Raw genomic sequence first — 6159 nt, forward strand, 5'->3', positions numbered from 1 at the left:
ACCTATATTTAATCTTAATATTAATCATCTTACATGATTAAAAACATTTGGCAAGCTTATGTGTAATCCCATGTGTCACCATCTCATGGTGCCACGTGTCACACTGTGAAATGACCAAAATGCCCCTGTGTCTTAATTTTGAGTTCTCAATCCAAAATAATTATTTTTCTTCTTCTAATCAATTTATATCAAATATAAATTAATTAATTAATCTCTATTAATTAATTTCTCATTAGTTAAATTCATATTTAAACACTTTAAATATAAATTTAACTTATATTACACATCCAATAATCTAGATTTGGTTTCAAGTCATGCTAGGGACTTTGCAATCTAATTGCAAACCAAACCTATTTAATTAATCAATTAAACTCTTTAATTAATTAATTAAATCATATTTAATTAGGTGATAACTTGTGTATGTGTGTGACTTACTAGGCTCATCACTAATTGGCAATGAGACATGATATCAACTCTTAATATCATCAGAACTCTTTCTTACCATAAATGATTTCTCTAAATCATTTTATGCACTTGATAGACCATGGTTAACACCTAGCATAGCATGCCATGACCACCCAATTAGTAATAAGGTTTACCTTAAATGAACCTATAATCATATGTTACCATGCACTAGAATCTCTCTGTTACAAAATCCCAACTCAATTTGAGTCATGGTTTATGTCAAACTCCATTTGCTATGAATATTATGTTCTCTTTTAATTCCAGTTCTTGATTAAAAAGATTTTCTCATCAGAAACTCTTTTCTGAATAAATCTATCTGTCCTGGCCAGGAACTTGAAACATCAAGAACAATTAAATGAACATAGGATTTTATCTCTATTTACTTAGAGGAACAGATTCCATCTTGATCAACACCTACCTCCATATATAAGTAGTAGGAGCCAACACATGCCCATATACCCACACACAGTACAAATATGAAAGCAGTATCAAACTCAAACTACCTATATACAAGATAATTGTGCTATCTCAGGTCTAAAGATTATATGCACTGATATAATTTATGACAAAACATTGACAAGAGTAAACTCTATGTGCTTGTCATAAGTGTCACTGGTTCAGCCTACTTATCATTTATAAGTGCCTATCATGTTTGTCATATGGCATGAGACTCACCATTCCATCTTATTTATATCTCATATAAATAACTTGGGAACAAACATGAATACAATCTTTCTGGATAAGTCATGTCCTTATTATGAAGTATCCTCGATTGTGAACCTATTTATGATACTTTGTACTAGAAATATTGTCACTCATATTCTTAACAACTTAAGAATAGAATTTCTAACAGAATATCAATGGACCTTTTCTATTACACATAAATATATTATATAAATGAAAAAGTGGAAATGCCTTTTATTAATAAAATATGTACAAGATACATACTAAATGATATGCTCTAGGGCATACTACTAACCGGCAGAAGTACAAGTTGAGGCCCCAGCTCCACAAAGTGTCGAAGGCCCGACTGTACCAATTTAACCGGTACAAATTACTGCACAAATGGCCCAGTAAATAGCCACTTTCTTCCAATAAATGGCTGATAATCTGTCAGCCTAAGTCCAAGTACAAATCCAACCCCCACAAGGGTAGTGTGAAATAAAGAAGAGGGAGAAACCTATGGGTCAGAGCTCGAGCAGTAATTTGGGGAAGAGAAAAGAAATTGAGGAGCCCCGAGCTCAGGGATATAATAGAGGTGGATCATCAGGGCAGAGACCACCAAGTTCCAGTCATCGAACAACTAGAAGTTTCTACACTCCCTGCCAATATGAAACTTGTGGTAGAAATCATGGTGGGGTATGCTACAAGGCCATAGGAGCCTGTTATAACTGTGGAGGCACAAGACACTTTGCCAAGGACTGCACCAGTGCTCGTAGAGTTGGGCCACCTCCTACTACTACCGAACGGTCAGTGCAGAATCCTGTCACCAGAGGTTCACAACCACCTAGCAGAGGTAGAGGCAAGGGTAGAGGTAGTCCATCAAGCATCCAAGGCACAGTGAATCAGTCAGAGCAAGGCAGTGCTCCGGTCAGAGTCTATGCAATGAGAGAGAGAGAAGAGGCTGAGACTTTTGACATTGTTGCTGGTACTTTCTCAATTAGTAACTAAGATATATATATGTATTGTTTGACCTGGGGTCTGCATACTTTTATGTTAGTGTTAGAACTATATGTTATGTTGTTATTCCTTTACAGGGGAATAAATTTTGATGCATTAGTGATTAGTCCTTTAAGATAAGGATTGTGATAATAAGTGAAATTAGTTTTGGAAGAGTTTATCGGCGAAAAGTATTTTTTAACACACCATAAATTATAAAGCTAATTAGCGAGCCTACTTAATTTAAGGCAAAAGGACGTAAAAGCAAGTTATAGTAATGGAATTGCTCTAGATGAGGGCAAAGATGTTATAGTTAGTACTTGTCAATGTATATTGTAATCAGAATAAGTTTCGGATATTAGTGAATTCGAAAAGGATAAAAGATAGGAAAGTTTGATCTATGGGAGTGTATCGTAGTAACTATGCAATGTTCTTGATGTTTGTACTATAAGCTGCAGATTACAGTACTGACTTGAGATTATTATGTAGATCTACGTACTACCCGATAGTACACCAAGATGAGAATAGTTGCCAACGACATCTGCATTGGTATAGTTATGTCAGGACAAAATTTTATTGTTAGAAATAAGTTTGGAAATCCTACTTAGGGAGTTAAAACTCAAAAGTTAAAATATCGAAAGGTTATAGTTTAGTACAAAAGGAAGTAAGCTATAGAATATTAATAGATAAAAAGAGTTATGGAAGTAAAAATTTGAATAGTTGATTCAGATATAACAAAGAAATGTTACGAATGTGAGTAAGATTATTGACTAGAATGGTCAAAGGACCGATGATTAGATAAGTAATTCTAATATGACCATAATGGTCATTCAAAAAGGGAACATGAATCGAAATATTAGACAGAACGATAGTAAGAAAAGATTAGTGCTATATAAACTAAGTAAATGTTATATTAGATTGTTAAAAGTTTTACACAAATATAGAGGAAAGAAGATTATACGATCATATAGAAAGGAGAAAATAAACGTGTGAACATTATAAGATGGCCATTGGGTAAAATTTCGTGGACGAAATCTATTTTAATGGGGGGAGAATTGTAACACCCCTATGTTCAGTAGTGCGTTCTACTGTTTCGGTGACCAGTGTCAGTCCGGACAGTTAGGATGCCTAGAACTACATCTAAATGTTAGCGAGGAGACATAAATTAATGAAATACAAGAAAATAAAATACAGGAAAAACAAAGAAAAAATAATAGCAATGAAATGAAACTAAGTTAAACGAGCCAGCACCGTAGCGATGGGTGACCGCACGAGGAAGTTATGCCGTAGGCAATAGCCGACCCCTGAACTGCAGGGAACCCTCGAAATTTAATTTCAAGACATAATTAAAGACTTATTGAAGTAAAAATTTCGTTAGAAATATCAAAGAAAAATTAATGAATTAGTACAAAGAAAAATGAGAAATCGAGAAAACGACAAAACTCGGTGTTACCGAAAATCGGGAATGTAACCTGAATAGGGGCATTATGGTCATTTGACACCCTGAGTTGTCTTTTGACCTAAATGTCCATTAAAAATAAATGATATTAAACTTTGAAAATAGCATGAAAATTAAAATGGTGGTACATAATCTAAATAGTAAAACATATGAGGAAAATGTGGGAAATTGGAAATTTTGGATTATTAAACAGTAAAATTCACCTAAGTGCTCCACTAACTCAATCCTTGGGATGCCTATATAAGCTAAAGTGAGCAGATTTCATATCATCTTCAAAATTTCCACCATTAAACCTCCATTGCCATACCTCAACCAAGCTCCATGCACATCACTTTAAGCCACAATTTCTTCTAAGCTTCTTCATTAAAGTTGGACTACACACCTTGGGCAGTAATAATGGAGCAAGAAAGATAAGTTTTGGTGGAGTTTTGAAGAAGTCCAAAAGAGGTAAATGGTTGTTTTCAATTCTTGTTTCATTAAAAGTGTAACTAAGGTTGTGGGTAGTTGAAATATGGAAGATGTTTGAGGTTTGATGAATTATTGGTGATGGAGCATTTTGGCAGCCATGGAACTTCATCATGTACGGCTTGTCTTTGCATGCAAATGGGTGTTTGAGATGCTAAATTAAGTGTTTAAATGTATTGGAGTTGGTTTTCATGTATAAAGTTTGATTTGTGAGCTTGAAAAGTAAAAATGGAAGTTGATGTGTATGTGTAATTTTTGGGCAGCCTCAAAATGGAAATTGGTAATATTCAAATTCATGAAATGTTGTTGAAATATTGTACAAAAATTTGGCAGCATATATGTGTGTGGAATAGTAATGATAGGTATGTAATTTGATGATGCAAGTTTGTGTGATAATTAGAAGTATTTACGTGTATACATTATTGGGATTGAACTTTGTGAATGGTGACTGCATTTGGTGTATTTGAAGTGGTTATATTCTGCCCAAGTTGACCTATAATGTAGAGAATTGAATGGTTTTGGTTAGTGCCAAATGTAGAATGGTCTGGGAAGTGAAGATGTAATTGGTAAACTTGTGTTTGGTTTAGTGTTTGAAAAGGATGTTGAGGGCAGTGTGCAAATGGGCCTATAACCCTAAGTGTGTGACTCCAATTGGTATGAGGCTAAATGGAGATGAAACTAGGCACAAAATGTGCCAACTTTCATGAAGAAAGCCTACCTAAATTCTGTCTAGAAAGTAACCTTAAAAATGACCAAATCCAGATTAGTGACTTGAAAGCCTGGAAATTGACCATTTGGGCAGCAATTAGTGTTTTGGCCATAACTTAATCAAAACAGGTCCAAATGACCTGAAATTTTTACCATGAATAGTTTAGACATAGATATACAATTCTTATGATGACACCAAAGCCCAAAAATGGCCATAATCAAGCCAAATAGCTTGCACAAGTTCAGATACCAAAACTGGCCGAACCAAAAGTGACATAAAACTGACCTAAGCTAACCATTTTAGTGCATTCTGTCCAGCATTGGTAAATTGACCATATCTTGGTCTATACAACTCAGAATGACCTGAAATTTTGCCTCGGGTGCAATAAGACATAGACCTATAAGTTTGTAGTTTGGACAGAAACTCGAAAACCGAGGGAACTAGGTCATCCGGCTAGGTCAAAATAGTACACCGAAATCTGGTAAATTGCAATAAAATGCAATACACTTGGAAATGAAATTGGTAACATATACCAACACTAAAGGGGCTATAAAATGCGATATATTGGTAACATTAGAATTGACTCACTTAGAGTGCATCAAGGGTCAACATTATAGGTTGACTAATGAAATTAATTGAAGGGAAGAGTGCCAAGAAAAGTTAAATATTGAATTTTATTGTTAGAAATAAATTCATTGAGTACTGAAACACTTTAAATTGTGTGTTTCAGTTGAAAAGGATATTGAGAAGCATAAAGAACACTGAGTCAGGGCCAAGAGGCACACATCAGAGGTCTGTGCGCAATACTTTTTATATTCACTGCTTTTATTAGAAAATTTATTTGCAGAATTGAGTTATGAATAATTTTTTATTGTTTTGACTTGGGAATTTTATTTGGAAATTATTGTGTTGCCTACTTTGCAAATGGAAATTTTGAGATAAAATATGATTTGTGGTTTGTATAAAATATTTAAATATTGTAATTTGGAATTGTTTTGATTCACACTTGGCATGACAATATTACTATGTTCCTCCTCCATTTATGGGGTGAGTGTGATTATATTCCTCCCTCTTTGACTTGCCAGTCTAAGGTGAGTGTGGATGAGTACTCATTATCTAGCTAGATTCCTCCCTCATTGATTTCAATTAGTGGGGTGAGTGTGCCTTGTCGTGATGTACACACGGCATGTTCAAAAAATTTTGTGTCATAACCTAAATTGTGTTATTGATTGGCAATACTGTGTCATTCAATTATTTGATCAAATTTGTGTTAAATGAGCTTTGAAAAATTGTGAATTGTTTGAATTGTAAATTGTCAATAAAAGTTTTATATACAGCATTTTAAATTGTTATTGTACACCACAGAGCAAATTTTACTCAGCAATAGCTTTCTTATTGCTGT

The sequence above is a fragment of the Hevea brasiliensis genome, chromosome 14, assembly GCF_030052815.1.
Source record: "Hevea brasiliensis isolate MT/VB/25A 57/8 chromosome 14, ASM3005281v1, whole genome shotgun sequence".
Lineage (NCBI taxonomy): Eukaryota > Viridiplantae > Streptophyta > Magnoliopsida > Malpighiales > Euphorbiaceae > Hevea > Hevea brasiliensis.